The following is a 19632-nucleotide window of genomic DNA, read 5'->3' on the forward strand; positions in this document are numbered from 1 at the left end:
TTTTTAATAATTCTGCCTTTATGACATTTTCTTCTGTCTTTATGACACGCTTTTCTCTGTTTTATGGCATATTTTCGGTTGTTTGGCCGTGTTTTCATTTGTTTTCTTTTCAGGATGGATTTGACATTTCACGGCTGGTCAAATGGGGCTTATTTGTTATCATGATGGTATTCCTGCTTTTGGACCCTCATATGAAATTGAACGCGCTTGCATTCATGGATAGTATTTTTACGTCGCTCGATTCTAATTTGCATTTTTTTGGTGGCTTTTAATATTTTCATATCCTTTTTTGATTCGTTTACCGATGCAATCAAATATGTTCGTATCTACCGTTTGTTCGAGTTATTTGGTTAGGTTTTTTTAACATTTCCTTGTATGATCATTGTGTGATCTTAGTGGCTAGTTTTGTTTTTTGGAAAATGCCTTATTATGTGTTTAGTTACGATTTTGGTTGTAAACCTTAATTGTAATTTGGATATTTTCTATTTTTTATAAAATTAGCTGCTTTTATAAGAAATTTATATCAAACTTATATTTTTAAATAATTTTCGTAAGTATCATACTTATATAAAATATAATATATAAAAAAGAATATTGTGGTCTCGAGTGGACAAATATATTATTTTAATGTATAAGATCCATCTTTTTAATAACTCAAAGTTAGATAATTTTAAATATTATTTTTTTAATAATATCATTTTTCACCTCAAAAATTATAAATAATTAATATAAATATTAAAAATTAATTTTAACTACTCAAATTTATTAATATATTACTAAACCAATTCTTTGTATATTATTATTATTATTATATTTAGAATTTTGAGTAAAACGCGAAGAATGAAATTGAAAAGGATCCATATAAAAAAAATTTCATTATTTCAGGGGTGTTTTTATCTAAAGTTGTGAGAATTGTGTATACCTAAGATTTAGAGATAGTAATATTCCTTCCATTTTAAACAAAAATGATACTATTGGTAATAAGTTATACATGATAATAATCTTTTCCGTGAACTGAACGTGAGAACACAATTTCGGAAAAGAGTATTCCCCTAAGTAATGAGCTTTCCACGAACCAAAGGCTCCCTAAAGGTTATGTCAAATAAAATAAGGAGAAAATGGAAAAACTATTAAAAATTATACGAATTTTATCAAAAAATATATGTATATGTGTTACATGTTTATGACACAGTTACACAAGTATGAGCATGAGGTGGGTCAAACAACTACAACATGCACATATATAGACTTATTTTCAATCACTTATTAAGCGCATGTTTAAAATTCTACATTTAAACAATTGAGTATTAAGGGTGATTTGGACTAAAAATATGGGGGGGGGGATTATCACTTAGATTGAATTTCAAACGTAATACTTGGATTATCACTTAGACACTATATGAATTTCAATTTACACGTAATACTTGGATAAACTGTATACCATTAGTTTGTACAAGTGTATTTATTTTGGTCATCAAATATAACTTTTTAATTTTGTCACTAACGTTTTCAATCATTTGTATTTTGATTATTCTCTGTCAAATCATTCAAAGTTGGTGTATGATCTTCTTTAAATTGGTATAATAGCCCATCCCCCTAAACAATATATTCTTTAAATTTAAATTTAATTCAACACACTAACATTTTGAAATCTAGCCTAGAAGTTTTTAGACTTGAATTTATCTTTCGCTAACCAAAAAGACTCGATGGCTCCCCGCCATGAAACTGCAGCCTCACTAAACGTTACTACCCCTTGAGGGATTGTCCTCTTAACTTCTCTCTTGAAGGGCTTTGTTTTATCGGAAAGGACTAGTTTCCTTTCCCACCAACCAACACAAACCGACAACATGATTTGGATTCAATAGCTCGGCAACGTTAAATCACATACTGCCATGCAACCAAGTAAAACTGTAACAGATTTACCCTAGAAATATCACCTGACAGTATCTCTACAGCCCTTCGGGAACTTGAAGGAATGAAGAGGGCCCAAGGACGCCCTTCAAAATAGTCTGACACGACCACACTTTCCTGCACTAAATCGCCCTTGAATCGTTCCCTACTCGAGAACACAAATACTGCACCTCTCAACCTCACTAAAAGCGTCATCAACTTAGTATTTCAACCCTCGATTGATATCATCCTCCGATATTTTCTCATCACCAGGCCCAAAATCCTTGATAAATCCCTGCGATAATCGCCTCTTCGACCAGGGCCTCAGGGAAAGTGACAGAACGATAGTGTATACACATTCTCTACCTCTGTCCTTAATAAATCTACGTCAGCTTATCCATACCCCCATAAGCCACGATCCATCAGAGAGGAAAATTGAACCCTCCTCAAAACATTTGAGTCACCATTATTAACTTTGAATGATCCAGTTCAGCTCTCGTCTGGTACTCCAATAGATGATAGACTCTCCGATTTTGAATACCTTCTTGTGCCTTCATATAAACATAGTAGCCTTGTACAACCTTGTTGAGCCACAATATTGAAAGAGTAAGACTGCACACTATATCATCGAAGTCCACCCATCCTTTGTCCAAAAAAAATAATAATAACCTCTGAGGATTCACTAGGATGCTCCGGTAAATTGACTCGTTGCTATCTCATAATAATCCAATACATACTACAAAGTGTGCAAGGAAAAACGAAATTCAGCCCTTAAAAAAAATCACGTTGAATTCTCGTCGCTACCATCTCCATGGTCATTCATACAATATGAATCAGAATGGATGCTAAATTCAAATTCGTATTTCTCCCACAACATACCACAACTAAATATCAGATTTTTTACCTCCATTCTATGAGTTGTGCATTCAAAAGTACCACCATCTGTTGGTCGTTGACAATTTACTTCTACTCTCTCCTTTGTTCAACACAACCTTCGCAACATTCTTTTTGACATCAAAAGCGAGCTCGAATGAAAAAGTAGAGAATTTTTTCAAAGAGAAAATAACAAACAAGATGATTCACGACTGCTACACCAGACCCTCCTTATATAGTTAGATAAACGATACGTCTCTAATAGTCAAAATAGCATGCTATTCCATCGCGCTAAACGCAAGGCACCACACATTTAAGCCTCTAAGTCGTTCAAGAACCAATAATTGCGATGTTTCCCCAAAAAAATGATCTAATAAATACATCAACGATCAAATAGTCAAATCTCAGGTAAAGTCATTTTATGATATTTCGTCGACTAAGGGGGGACAAATCCCGTCAAAGGTCCTCCACATATTGTCCCGTGCATTCCCTTAGAGGACCCAAAAGCATCTTAGGATCTTTGACACCCATGGACTTCTAACAGGCCCGCTTGACCTACCATAACTAAATCCATTATCACCTGATCGTATACACCTATCTGTTGACCTACAAGTAGTCATCATATGCTTACACTTAATGCTAAACTAAGAGTCACTATAAAACCTCTTGACCAAGACCAAGAAAGAGGATTTTGGAACGATCTCACCCTCACATATTTCTCTTCTACCTCCTTATGGAGACAAAAAACATTAGTACCTGTCAACAATCGATCTTTCATCAATTACGACTCTTAACCCAAATCAAAAACGATAAACCACCTCAAACCAATCCATTTATTCCTATCAACCATTCTCAAATGCAGATGGGGATAGTGGAAGACACCGATATATGCATTCCCCTAGACATGAATCCAGCCTTGCTTCGGGACTTTACTCATGAAGAGGTTTATATGGCGTTGAAATCAATAATCCTCTTAAAGCTATTGGTGAGAATGGTTTATCAACGGTTTGTTTTGATCATACAAGGATTGTTTTGATCATGAGGGTAAATAGCATGGCAATTGACCTAATTTCTTCCTATTAGCTAAGCTTATTCAACTTCATATAAAAATTGTTTCCAAACTGACTAAATATGTAGACGAAAAGCATCATTTTAGTTTAACTGATGTTAAGTGTTTAAGTTTAATTAAATTTATAATCTTCCTTCAAAGAAGATGAAACAATCAGCTTAATTTTTTTATTTTTGTTTAAAAAATAATTTAGTAAATTAAATTACATTATAGATGTATCACACTTTGCAATGAATGTAGATTCCACTGAAATTATTAAAAAGCTAGAGAGATTTTTATCTCAGATTCTACACAGATGGAAAAAGAATTTTTCTGCAATTTTTTTAAATGTTTCTTATGAAGTGTACATAACAAATATATACGGATATATAACCTAATAGAAGCCGTAACAAAGCAATCTCCATAATCTGAGTTGTACAATTCAACAAAATATTTCAAATTAAAGGTTTAAAAAATGGGAACTAGAAAAATGAACATGTAATGTTTAAAATAGAACAGTCTGGGTATGTGGGAGCCTTACCAAATGAACTGCCCCAGCCATTATCTTCCTACACCAATGGGGAACTCTTCTGAATCTTGTATCTTTTCGCAACTTTTTCCGAAAGCCAAGAACCCTTGCTGGAAGAGCGATACGAGTATCCTTTTCCCACACGAAAAAATACATTGATCGATTGCTATGTTACAAACTGAAAAAGAACGAATTTTCATGGCCGTGCTAGAAAATGCAGGTCCTTTCCACTAAAACTGTTGCACTCTTTAGCCCAAATTTTCACCCCCTTACCTTTCTCGATATAATTTTCAGGCTGCAATAAAACACTCGACTTGCTAGTGTCTCTTCTGTGTTCATATTGTGCCGTCTAACCCGGTTAACTACAATTCCAAAATGTGGCAGTTCCTAACAAAATCATTGGAGTAGTTTACATACTTTGTCCAAAATGGCCGGAGATGCTCAAAGCCAATCTGCAGCCATGGTTTTGATTGGCCATTGTAATGAATAACTGCAGCACTTTTCACATTCTCGACATTGGTCTTACTCTGATAGCCCAAACCGAGAATATGCCATGACTGATCAATTGGATGAATGTGGCCTTTAAATGCAATCAAAGCAGGTGGCAGAGTTCCGAGTTTCCACATTGTTAGGTTCGACTTCAGGTTCTACCACAAAGAAACCAATAATCAAAGTAAATGAGTGAAATTAATGTAAAAAAATATAAGAAGATTCCCAATGTAGATCGGTAAATGTAACTGATGACAGTGATGCGATTCGAATTCGAACAAGGGTAGGTAAAATTATACGAACAGTCAGGAAAATGAGTAGCCGATACATTACCTCTTTCAGCCAGTAATGATATGTTTCTCTTATTTGTATTTCTCCATGCACGGAGATCAAATACATTCATCCCATAAGCCCATGCACATTCATCAGGATTCAAATGCTTAGCTATGAGGGATGGAAAAATTGAAGTAGTTTCTGAAATGTTTGGACATCACCCACTCATCCTCGCCTTTACAAGTTTCAACAGCTCCGTTAACCTTTCCCCGTAAATCAATCTCCCAAAGAGGTGACAAATCACGCTGAATTACAACGTCATCATCTAGAAACACCACTTTGTCAAGGTTCGGAAATAGCTGTTCAAAATGCAGAATCAAAACATATTTTAGGAGGAAAGATGATGCATGTAAGAGAAGAAATTGTTATAGCCGTCCCGAATTACCTCCGGTAAATATATCCGAAGATGGTTGAGTAAAGATATGTATTTTGGACTTCTAGCTTGCAATTTTGAAGCAAATGTTCGAGGAGTAGTGTCGGAGAGATTTGCTCCCGCAATATGATTGCCATGATAATAATTTCTGATGCCATGGTGGTTCTCCACAGCTTCAAGCACGGGAACATTCTCTCTAGTTAACCAATCAAACTGGTGAACACCTTTCACTTCGACTATTGCTGGGGACACAGGGTTTAGCGCAAACCAGGCATGCATACCCGCATAAGTCTTCTTGTCTGTGATGATATGGAAGACAATCTTTTCGGGTTTTAGGGATGATCGGACGGAAGAAGTGACGACAACCGATGCAGCCAATATGTTGTCCGTTGACAGGACAAAGTGGTGGTAAGAGTTGTTGGAAAGCACAGGGAGGAGCTCAGGAGAAGGCAGTTGTCTGCGTGCATGAGCGTTCGAAGAATATTCATCGGTCAAACGCAGAGAAAGACAGTATAAGCCTTTTGGAATGGAACTTGCCGCAAAGTGTTTGTTCATCAGCTCAGAAAATTTAGATTCCCTAATTTCTCTTTCGAGTTTATCCATCTGTGCAGAAAAGACAAACACTAAGGAAGTTCTCCAAACTCACATAATTTGTGAAAATTAGAATTCATACCGAATGTTAACCCAAACTGCACTTTATACATTCATCGAAATACAAGAACAAATTGTTACCTAGTATCACTGGAAAAAAAAAGCATCCTACAGATGTGAGACAGTTAAAAGCCCCAGCTTTCACCATTTTTGTTAAAAACAGCTAGAGTCTTTATTTTTCTTCTTCCCTAGAATTTATTAACATCACCATGACTCAGTTGAACAGAAGATATAATTGTTAAATTATTAGGCTGAAGATCTGCAGCTTTATATTTGAAAAAGAGAAAATGTAGACAAGGGGATGAGATTGGGGGAGGGTGAAAAAATAGATCTAAACAAAACATCTGATAGACATTAACAACATGAAACTTTAGTTCATTTTTCTGATTGTGCATCCGTGATCCCATTTGTTCTTGAAGACCAATATACTAAACATATATATATGCAATCAAAGGTACATAAAACCGCAAAAGTGAAAAATCCATTTAAGCTAGGAACTTATAGGTCTAATATAGTGACAAGAAAATGTTTGCAAGTCTATTCAATGTGCTTAATATATTAATTGATGCAACAAAAACAATTAAATAGTAAATAGAAATAGAGAAAAATTGAAAGTAATGTAACATGACTGTACCATTGCTCTTAACATGAGTGCGAAGGTCTTTGCATCATATGATTGTTCTTCATTTCAGAAACAAGTTGATTAAATGAATCTGGAAGCTTTATACCATCTGGAATTTCCTCAGTGTTTACTTGATTGAGAATCTTATAAAAGTCCTTAACTAGTCTCTGCTGCACCATCACCACGAAAGACAAATTAAACTTAAAATCATAAATAAATTGTCGACCACCAAAAACGAATCAAAAAATTGGTTCCAGCATGGAGAGAATGGATTACTTACCCCTGAATCATCTCTACCAAGAAGCCTCGGTCCTAACCGCCTACCTAAACAATCTGGGAATGGTGAAACAAGTAGAAGAAGAGTCATGGACCCAATAACAGCATTATATAAAGATAAATGGATATACCAATCTAGCAAGTTAACTTGGAATACAATATGAAAAGCAGATCCAGTTCATAACTGAACGAGATAAAATTAATTGATATAAACGTTAAAATGAACCAGAAGAACAAAGAACAAGATCAAGAATCAATAAACACATAATTATATAAGTTTGAATTAACCAGTTCTAATCAGTTTTCATGGTATTTCCATCAGGAAAGTTAAGTGCTCAAAATTATTTAGATAACATGCATAAATAAACTTTTGAAAACAGAAAGATCCGGTTCCAAGTTGAACAATTCCACAAAAATATAGTGTTTGTTAAACCTAGAACTTCACTAAGGCTAAGATGTGTAAATCAGTAAATAGACTGGAAAAAAGAAGTCAAGTGATTATAAATAAAAAGAACAGCAAAAAAGAATATAAAAACAACATGACAATAAATCCATAAACCCAGAATACAACTTCAACTGAAATAGACAGCAGAATTTTTTTGGTACAAACAGAGCTGAGGAGAAGCAAAAGGGTTTTGAACTTTCAATTTTCTACCACCTGTATAATCCAGCTAGTTCAATTGAGCTGATAACCAAAGCTTTTATCGATTAAAAGCTGAATTACACTAGAGATTCAGATTCAACCAGCAAAATTAAGAGAAAAAAACCATTGACAAATTCGTTTTTGTTATACTTGAATCTTATAAGACTGCAGATAACTTCTAAGAATGCAGCATGAAGAACAACAATTTACAATTAACATAAGCAACAAATTAGACATTTATGGACCAAACCAATTATGCCACATAACAACCACATATCCCAGTCCATCTATAATGCAAAACAAGTCAGCTTATTAACTAATGTGCTCAATCAGCACACCAAATCAGATCGACGTGAATCTATAAAATGGAGCATCATCACATCAACCAAATGAAGTAAAATCAAAAGTGCCCTTCGGCAAAATCAAATGCATGACCAAAATAGAATCAGGATAAACTAAGATTCCAAGAAAATAAAAGGAAAAATGTCAATGATATGATGAAAACTAACATTGTATTAAGATGATAAAGAACCGAATTTGCTCCATGAGCACTCCAAATCAGATTGAGTTGAATCCAGATATTATCAAATGCATCATAATAATAATAAAATTCAAATGCATAACCAAATAAACCTGAACAAAGTATAATTAAGATTTCAAGAAAAGACTAAGAGATAAATAGAACTAGCATCAAATGTCAATAACTAAAGAAAACCTAAATCAAATCAGATGCCACCTGAATATAGAAAAGAACCCACATCAGATTCAATAAAGATGTATTAGAAAACAATAAAAAAAACATGGAAACTAAAAGGGCATACCAAATGAGGAACACTTGTTGACACCTTCAAGGGTAACAAGAGCAGTAAGAATGAAGACGAAAGGCAACAAGAAAGCTAGAATAAGAATGGTATGGAAAAGGGTCCTATATGAAATATGTCTAGCTGCCACCTTGATCTTCATCAAGTCAATAAACCCATTGTTGCTTGATATCGTTAAACTTCTCATGCTAGGCGAGACGTGAAGCTGCATCCTTGTCTATGCAGCCCCACCACACCTAAACAAATCCACTGCCTCCAAAAATACGCTACCCCTGTCCTTGTTATCAAATCCCGCTGGTCCACGATATCTCTCGCTGCTCGGATCTGCACCTAATCCCAATCCCACCACCATCAGATCCAACCCTTTCCTCCTTTTTCCCTGATTCAATCTTTAGTTTCTTGATCTGGGTTTCCCTTCAAAAACTCTCCCTTTTAAGTTGGTTTTTCTTAACGAAGTCCTTCACTGCATTGAATTTGTTTATACCCAACAAAAAATTGGGTGTTTTTTCCTCTTTATCTTCCCCCTATTTCTTGTTTAGTTTGTTCGATCAAAGAATTAAACTATGGGATTTTTTTAGATCTGGATAATGGTTATTGAAGCTCTCCCATAGATCGAGGAAGAATAGGAAGGAAAACAAAGAGGGTCCCTTTTTTCTTTAATTTTGTGTTTCAAAAATGGGTTTATTCTATCTTTTCGGATTCTAATCAAGCTCTCTCATTGGTGCCGATGGATCAACTCATCTAATTTACTTTTTTTTTACTTAATTTAATTATATATTTCTTAAAATAGAAAGAGGTAATTAAATCAAGGGTAAATTATATGTTTGGTACTTAAACTATCAATTGTTATCCGTCTTAGTACCTAAACTTTCAATTTCTTTCACAATCATACCTAAGTTTAGTTTTTATTTTATTTTAGTACCAGACGTTAAAAACTTAACACTTTTAATACCTAAAATTTCAGTTTTAGTTCGTTTTAGTACCTAAACTTTTATTTTTTTTCAAAACTTAAGTATGGTTTAGATACTAAACATGTTTTGGTACCTAAACTTTCAATACTTAAGGTTTGGTACTAAAAAAAATAAAAACTAAACTTTAATGATTTTGAAAAAACTGAAAACTTAGATGCTAAAGCATATCAAAACTGATATTTTAGGTATTAAATGCTAGTTTGCCCTTAAAAAACTAAAAATAAAGGGTAAACTATATATTTAATCACTCAAATATTCTTGAGGTTCCGTTTTGATCACTCAACTATTTTGTTTTCAAAATCTGACCTAAATTTATGTTTTTTCATTTTGGTCTCACGTCGTTTAAAAATAAACATAACTATTGACATAATATTTTTTTTAGTTTTTTAAAAATGACATGATATTACAATATGCTGATATTAATGTATCACCATTATTTGTTAATAGTGAGTGATCAAAACAGAATAGAAATATAAATTTATGTATGATTTTGAAAAAAGAAATAATTAGATGATGAGAACGGAATTACAAAAATAGTTGAGTGACTAAATGTATAGTTTACGAAAAAAAATAAAAAGGATAACTTTGATTTTGACGAGTCAATAACGTGTGGGATTAGAGAGAGGAAGGTGGAGAGGTTGACCTTTGAGAGCGAGAGAGCAAAGCAAAGCTTAACAAAGGAATAATCTTTAAAGTTAAATTTAGACAACCCCCTTTATGGGTAAGCAATGTTATCAAAATTGGAACGGATTAGCCGGTTCGACCGGTTGAATCGAGAATCGGTTATCTGTCTGATCCGATCAGCCTCTAAAATCAGTTTTGTAATGAACCACTAAAGAATTGATAGAATCGGTTGGGAATCGGCAAAATCGACAAGAACCAGCGGTTCCATTTTTTTTAAAATTAAACCAAACGACGTCGTTTGTTATGATTTTTTTTCAGCCCTAAATTTATTTTAGTTATATAATTATCATCAAAAAACAATGAAGGTTAATTTTTGCTTGTTTATTTTAGTTATATAATTATATTTATTATTTAATATGTTTTACACTTTTACTTTTAATTATTAAGTATTGTTTGATAATTTAAATTTAATTTTGTATTTATTTACCATATTGCTAGGTGATAAAGATCTTGATGATGTGGACTTTCAAGTTAAAAGTGATGCTATGAAGTTTCAAGTTCAAAGTGGTGATGGCGGTACTAATGAAGAAGTTTTTCCCAATATTTTGAAATTTGAGGGAATCAATTTCAATGAATATTATGATATTTGATACTTATATCAATTATGTACTTTTTTATTTAGTTGTTGATGAATTTCATTAGGTATTGACCTTAAATATTATGTTTTAGTTGATTTGAATCATTTTGTTTAACTTGATATTATGATATTTAACTTATATATGTTATGAATTATAATATTTTTATACCTTTTAATATTGTTTTGAATATTATGTAAAATTTAAAAAAAAATTATTTTATATAAATCGGTTTAACCACGGTTTAACCCGGTTGAACCAGTGATCTAGTACCTTCACCGGTTTAAGGTCCGGTCCGATTTTAAAAACATTGTGGGTAAGCATTCACTCTATGTGTGGATGTTATTTTCTTAATTTTACTCCGATAAAAAACACTTTTTTTAGTTTTATCTCATAATAATTAAAATCTAGTAATTTCATTTTGTTATATTTATATTTTTAAACTTTAAGTCTGAGTTTTGAATTTTCTAAAATTTCAGTCAGATTTAATTTGAATACTATTTTATTTAAATTGAATTATGAAATATATCAATTTAATTTTAAAATATTTTTATAAATTTTGAAGATTTTAAAAATAATTTAATTTTACTTAATTCAATCTCAACCAAAGTTGAAAGAAAGAATAAAATTTAGGGGCGTGATCGTGTATTCCTCTAAAATATGTCTTTTTAAAATGGATGAGTATAGAGTGATTGACACATGCGGATGTACACCAATAATGATATACATTGTATACGCCATTAATATAAAAATATGATAAAATTTATAAATGGTTATTAAATTTATTAAAATGATTTTATTTGTCATTGAATTTTAAAAGTTATAAAATAGATATTAAAATTTAAATTTTATTAAAAATAAATAACAACCGTGAAATATTGTTAAGAGGGTGACGTGTAATACTAAATTAATAGGAAATATCTTATTTGACCCCTCAATAATAACAATAATTTTAGTTTTTATATTTTTTATTATTATTTTTAAGTAAAAAATCAAAAATAAATTAGAAAATTTATAATTTTTAAAAATATATACTAAAACAATTTATTTTTAAAATTAAAAATTATAGTTTTTTTGGAAAAAGTCATTCATAAAATTATTTGTAAAATTAAAAATTTATGATTTTTGAGATCTGAAAAATCATAACTAAAATATGTATTAATTTTTTTTTATAGTGGAAATTTACAAGCCTTTTTCCTATTGAATTATGGCATACCATTTATTTTATTAATTCATAATAGTTTACTTTTCCCCAAATTTTCTTAAATCTCGATCATTTTTATTTAAAAGAAAAATAAAATCATATTTTTTAACGGTATAAGTGGTTACAAGATAATATTATTCAAAACTTTCTTAATTTATTAACTACATACATACACAGTACATATAGTTGATTGAACCTAAAATCTCTAATAATAATAAATTTTCTTTTTACACTACTGAAATTGATGGGTACAATAAGATCTTATTTTTAAATATTGCATATAGAATTGATTGATATTATAAAACATTACATATATAACTTGTCTTATCGGTCATTCGTTGCTGTAAGTGATGACAATGAGTTAGAATAAAAATGAGTTTGACTTTAGCCTTGCTAGTTGTTCGTACGACGGAGAATGCGAGAGTTTCCAATGGGCTTATCGGAAGCAAAGTGGAGTTGATCGGATCATTTCCTTAAACATTGCATTGTTGTCAAGGGAGGATTTGGCCTCGGTACAAATTGGAGTCATGATTAGGGGTGCTTAATTGAGCAATTCGTTACTTGTTCCAATTTAATTCGGGTTGACTTGATTCGAGATTTGAACAAGTTAAGTCGAGTAATATCCAACTCGATTAGACAAGTTCGCAAATAGGTCATTAATTTTTTTATAAGTCTTTAGCAGTTATCTTTAAAAATTATTCCATTAAAAAAAAGAAAGTCTAAATAATAATGACTAATTTACTAAATAGATAATAATTATTAATTAATAATTACAATTAATTTACTAATCTATTAATTTCCTAATAAACAACAAAAAAATAATAAATTAATAATTAATAATTTACTACACACACAAAATCAAACTCTAATTACCCTGCCGAACTCCACTCTTCGTCGTCGCCCCTCTCCCGGGCCTCCTCACATCTCAATTACTCATCCCTTTGTTATTTCTCAATTCTCAAAATCATAAATCATCCTATTAAATCACGATTTCATCGTATGTTTGTTTACCTATCTCCTCATTCTTCACGTTTATTTAAATCTTTTATGTTTTCTTTTCGTTCTTTAAATTTAATATTATATATTTTTTTGTTTTTATTCTCATTTGTCTGTATTTTCTTTATTTTGGTACGTTGGTTTTATCTTGTATTTTCTTTATTTTGAATATATTCACATGAATCATATAGCATGTATCAAATCATATAAACATATATAACTCATGAATGTGTTTATAATGATCATAACATATGCATGCTCATAACTATTGGACCATGAAACTAATATAGGAAATAGACTTATCACAAGTCTTGTTTCCATTGAACTACACCTATAGTATGCATTCACCTTAGCCTCACTTAATTCCAAATCCACTTCTATGATTTTCTCTCTTTGGATCGAACCTAACTCAGTGGTCGTTCTGGAACTTGCTTGTGCTCGATATCTACACAATCATACATATTATATACATATCAACATTCCAAATACCATAATTCGATCCTTAATTTCTTAGACCAAAAGAAAGGCTTAATTCTATTTTCTACTTGGAGTAGTATCGGTACCCCCTGTAGGGTATCGATACTTCCCTAGTTGTGGTATCGATACCAAGCTTAGGTATCGATACCAAGCTTAGGTATCGATACCCATTTTTCATTTTGTAATCTGCATTTCAAAAATGGTATCGATACTCTTGGTATCGATACTACATTCCCAGGTATCGATACCCCATGAACGCCTTTGTCAAATTTAGGCTTATGGTATTGATACTGTTCAACCAATATCAATACCCCTATACCAATTATCACTCTTTTACTCTTGAAGTATCGGTACTGGATGAAGCAGTACAGATACTCCTAACCCATAATTCAATTTTCAAACCCGAAAATTCACCCATATTAGCTCAATTCCTTCATGTTTTATTCCCTTTCATACTCATAACTCAAGTACACACACACTCAAACTCATTTATATTCATCTAACACATCCTTATCTTCAAAATCCCATCATATATATTGAAATTAAGAATCCTACCAATTTTTCAAATGTTCTAATTTCAATTCTAACACTTCATACTTCTTAATTAAGTTGATGACAAGTCAATCTAGTCTCAAACTTTATTTACCAACTCTCTTCCAAAATTTCACTTATCACCCTCTTAACTTTAATTCTTCCTAACTCCCTCATCTTTTGATTTTAGAACAACTTAAGCTTTCCCTTAAGCTTAAGTATTGCTCAATGAACATAACCAAGCTTAAATTCAATAAATAACTAACTGATAAGAAACTCACCTTAACAAGCTTGGGGTTCACGGTTGAAAGAAGGGAGAATAAGAATTCTCTAGAGTTTGATTATTTCCTTTCTTCCATCCACGTGGTTAATATATAACCTCTTTCAAATTAATTACCTTCTCTACCAAATGACCATTTTGCACTTCCATTCTTCCTTCTTTGTTATCTAATCCTACACCAAGTTTTCAATATAAGTCCCTAAACTATTTAATTTATCTACTTTAATCACTAAATTTTGAAGTTTTATAATTTGGTCAATATCCCAGTATTGAGGATGTTACAAATCTCCCCCTTAAGAATATTCGTCCTCGAATTTTACTGCACAAATAGATGGGGGTATTGACTTCTCATGTCCTCTTCACGCTACCACGTTGTTTCCTCTATCTTATTATTCATCCATAATACATTGACCAAGGGAATAGTCTTATTTCTTAATTGTTTCACCTCATATGCCAATATTTGAACCGATTCTTCTTCATAAGTTAGGTCAGGCTAAACCTCTATTTCTTTAGGCATTACAGTATGGGAGGGATCAGATCTATATTTCCAAAGCATTGAAACGTTGAAAATATCATGAATCTTCTCTATTTCAGGTGCAAAAACTAATTGATATGTCATTGGTCACACTCTCTTAACAATCTCATAGGGTCCAATAAACCAAGGACTAAGATTTCCTTTTCGTCCAAACCTCAACACCTTCTTCCATGGAGACACCTTTAAAAATACTTTATCTCCAACCTGAAACTCAATTTATTTCCTCTTCAGATCAACATATGATTTCTGTCTATCAACTGCCGCTTTCAGATTATTCTAAATCACTTGAACTTTCTCTTCTACTTCTTTAATTAAATCGGGACCAAGGACTTCTCGATCTTTAAGTTCGTACCAGTTCAAGGGCGTATGCCACTCTCTTCCGTATAGAGCCTCATAGGGAGTCATCTTGATGCTTGACTGGTAGCTATTGTTATAAGCAAATTCAGCAAGTGGCAAATATTTTTACCACGATCCTTTGAACTCAATTGCACAGGCTCTCAACATATCCTCCAGAATTTGGATAGTCCGCTCGGATTGTCCATCGGTCTGAGGATGAAACGCTGTGCTAAAGTTTAATCTAGTTTCTAATGCTCTATGTAAAGTCTTACAAAACCTCGATGTGAATCTAGGATCTCGATCAGAAACAATTGAAACCGGTACACCATGTAATCTGATAATCTCCCTGATGTACAATTCAACATACTTATATATCCATGGAGAAATCAATTCTTACTAGAATGAAATGAGTTGATTTAGTCAATCTATCCACTATTACCCAAATTGAATCTCTTTTACTTGGAGTCAATGGAAACCCTGTCATAAAATCCATCATCACATTCTCCCACTTCCATTGAGGAATAGACATTGGTTGCAATAGTCCTGATGGAACCTGATGTTCAGCTTTGACTTGATGACAAGTCAAGCACTTGGACACAAATTCTGTAATACTTCCTTTCATTCCCGGCTACCAATATTGACTTTTGAGATTCATATACATGTTGTTTCCACCCAGGTGCATCATTAATGGGCTACAGTGAGCTTCTGTTAATAGTGCATTCTTCAACTCGTCATCATTCGAAATCACTAATCTCCCTCGATAATACAAATTCCCATCAACTTTGATTTCATAATCATTAAGTTCTCCTTTCTTTATTTTCTACAACCTCTTCAAACACTTTTCATCTTTGGTTTGTAATTCCTTAACTCTATCTAGCCATGATGGCTTAAGGGTCAATTCCGTACATATTGTACCATCTCCATTTAATGACAACATGGCATTTAAAGCTCGTAAGGATGCAAACGTATTTCGACTTAAAGCATCCGCCACCACGTTTGCTTTTCCAGGATGGAAATCAATTACCACATCATAATCTTTTAGAAATTCCACCCATATCCTCTACCTTAAATTCAACTCTTTTTAGGTCATCAAATACTTCAAGCTCTTATGATCGGTATATAAATAGTAATGTTCACCATATGGGTAATGATGCCAAATCTTAAGAGCAAACACTACTGCAGCCAACTTCAGATCGTGTGTTGGGTAGTTCTTCTCATGCGGTTTCAATTGTCTCGATGCATAAGCCACCACCTTGCCCTCTTGCATTAGCACACATTACAAACCATTATGGGATGGGTAGCTATAAACCACGTAGTTCTTGTTAGATTCAGGTTAATCCAAAACTGGAGCTTCTGTCAAAATCTTCTTCAACGTTTCAAAACTTCCTTGATATTCAGAAGTCCAATCAAATGCCACATCTTTACTCATTAACTTAGTTAAAGGTAAAGTTATCATTGAAAAGTTCTTAAGATTCTTTGATAATAACCTGCAAGTCCTTTATCCAACAATCCCAACCCGTACCCGACCCGAATACGAATTTAAGGTGTCACATTGACTATTCAAAACATGTATATTTATAAAATTATAGAAAATTTAAATTTTCATTAACATAAAGTTAATATTTTACTTAAGTATGTTCTAAAACATTACAAAATCGATCAGAGCATACGTACTTCACAACTTGTTTACATGCCAACAAATGTATAAAAACCATACTATGCAAAGTACTTCTGATACGATCTTCGAGTGGATGTATGTTGTCCTATATATCCTAAGCCTGATCCTATTGCTTTTCTGTACCTACGTGTAAAAATGCTTACACTCTAAGTCATAGACATAGTGAGGCATACAAATATAACAATGCATTTCATATGAGTATGAACATGCAATCTGATTATTTAAATACAATCCAACTTATCATATCATAATTCAATCATGTCACATATTATTCAATGTAAAGAATAATAACATAATAGCATATAATCATGTAAATACTTTTTATATCTTTTATAAGCCCATGTACATTACTGAGAACTTAAGGTATACGAGTACTTTGAGGTTGTCCACATATGCTGTCACCATAGCTCGTATAAGGATCCACTTAGTAGCATGTGAAATCTATGTCCCGAAGGGCCTATGCATATGTCCCGAAGGGCCTATGCATATGTCCCGAAGGGCCTATGCATATGTCTCGAAGGGCCTATGCATATATCCCGAAGGGCCTATGCATATGTCCCGAAGGACCTATGTAACCCTCGACTCTTGGCATGTCAACTATACCTATAGTTCTCATATCACATAATATGGGCATTATCATTATGCTTCATATATTCATGTATTCATATCATTTCTCTTATAATCACATATTTCTTCTCTTTTATCCCATATCACATGTGCATATGATCATCAATCTCATATCATATAACATATGTTATTTTAATATATTCACATGAATCATATAGCATGTATCAAATCATATAAACATATATAAATCATGCATGTGTTTATAATGATCATAACATATGCATGTTCATAACTATTGGACCATGAAACTAATATAGGAAATAGATTTATCACAAGTCTTATTTCCATTGAACTACACCTATAGTATGCACTCACCTTAGCCTCACTTAATTCCAAATCCACTTCTATGATTTTCTCTCTTTGGATCGATCCTAACTTAGTGGTTGTTCCGAAACTTGCTTGTGCTCGATATATACACAATCATACATATTATATACATATCAACATTCCAAATATCATAATTCGATCCTTAATTTCTTAGACCAAAAGAAAGGCTTAATTCCATTTTCTACTTGACGTAGTATCGGTACCCCCTATAGGATATCGATACTTCCCTAGCTGTGGTATCGATACCAAGCTTAGGTATCGATACCCATTTTTCATTTTGTAATCCACATTTTAAAAATGGTATCGATACTGACCTTATGGTATTGGTACTCTTGGTATCGATACTACCTTCCCAAGTATCGATACCCCATGAATGCCTTTGTTAAATTTAGGCTTATGGTATCGATATTGTTCAACCAGTATCGATACCCCTATACCAATTATCACTCTTTTACTCTTGAAGTATCAGTACTGGATGAAGGATTACCGATACTCTTAACCCATAATTCACTTTTTAAACCCGAAAATTAACCCATATTAGCTCAATTCCTTCCTATTTTATTCCCTTTCATACTGTTAACTCAATTACACATACTCAAACCCATTTCTATTCATCTAACACATCCTTATCTTCAAAATCCCATCATATATATTGAAATCAAGAATCTTATCAATTTTTCAACATGTTCTAATTTCAATTCTAACACTTCATATTTCTTAATTAAGTCGATGACAAGTCAATTCTAGTCTCAAAATTTATTTACTAACTCTCTTCCAAGATTTCACTTATCACCCTCTTAACTTTAATCCTTCCTAACCCCTCATCTTTTGATTTTAGAACAACTTAAGATTTCCCTTAAGCTTAAATATTGCCCAATGAACATAACCAAGCTTAAATTCAATAAATAACTAACTGATAAGAAACTCACCTTAACAAGCTTGGGGTTCACGGTTGAAAGAAGAGAGAAGAAGAATTCTCTAGAGTTTTATTATTGCCTTTCTTCCATCCACGTGGTTAATATATATCCTCTTTCAAATTAATTATCTTCTCTACCAAATGACCATTTTACCCTTCCATTCTTCCTTGTTTTTTATATAATCCTACACTAATTTTTCAATATATGTCTCTGAACTATTCAATTTATCTACTTTAATCACTAAATTTTGAAGTTTTATAATTTGGTCACTAACCCGGTATTTAGGATGTTACAATTTTGATAAAAATAAAATGTTTTATTAAAATCACCCGGCTTTTATGGTGTCCCAATCTCACCTTAAACGATTGGTGGCGGCTCTTCACATTTCGAAAATTCTTTTCAAAGAGAAAATCCTAGGGTCGGTATCGGTCTTTTTCTGCCCGGGCGAAAAACGGTGTCGACAGGTCAAAAGTGGGGTTCACACAAAAATAACATTAATCAAATGATTTTTTATTAGTAATCAAATGAAATTTAAATTAACTTAGTCGAGTTAATATATAATTTGAACTTAAAGCATAATACACTATATATACAAACATTAATTAAATTGAATCGAATTTAAATTCAAATTAATTTGGTTGGGTTTTAAAATTTGAATTAATTGTTTTGGTGAATAAAGAGTGAAAACTTAGCAGAACAATTAACGAGTGGTACCTAAATCATCCTCAAGTACGATCGGAAGAATAGCATTTGGGGTGTCGAAATTTTTCGTCCTGCAAAGTCGTCTTTCTAAACCATCTTAACCATGCTATCGGCCAGTCTATTTTCTTCTCGCCTAACCTGCAAAACCGAGATTAATCAGTTTCTATCCATCAACACTCGTCTATGATGCAAGAAAGAAGGCGATGCCACCTATGAGAAATCTGAACCAGCAGCTAATAAACCT

At 32.5% G+C, this 19632-nt stretch overlaps 1 pseudogene; it reads right to left on the reverse strand.

Annotated features, from left to right (window-relative positions):
* Positions 1-4576: 4576 nt before the first annotated feature.
* LOC120205723 lies at positions 4577-9205 on the reverse strand (annotated as a pseudogene).
* Positions 9206-19632: the final 10427 nt, after the last annotated feature.

Source organism: Hibiscus syriacus, unplaced genomic scaffold (assembly GCF_006381635.1).
Source record: "Hibiscus syriacus cultivar Baekdansim isolate YM2019G1 unplaced genomic scaffold, ASM638163v2 tig00012840_pilon, whole genome shotgun sequence".
Lineage (NCBI taxonomy): Eukaryota > Viridiplantae > Streptophyta > Magnoliopsida > Malvales > Malvaceae > Hibiscus > Hibiscus syriacus.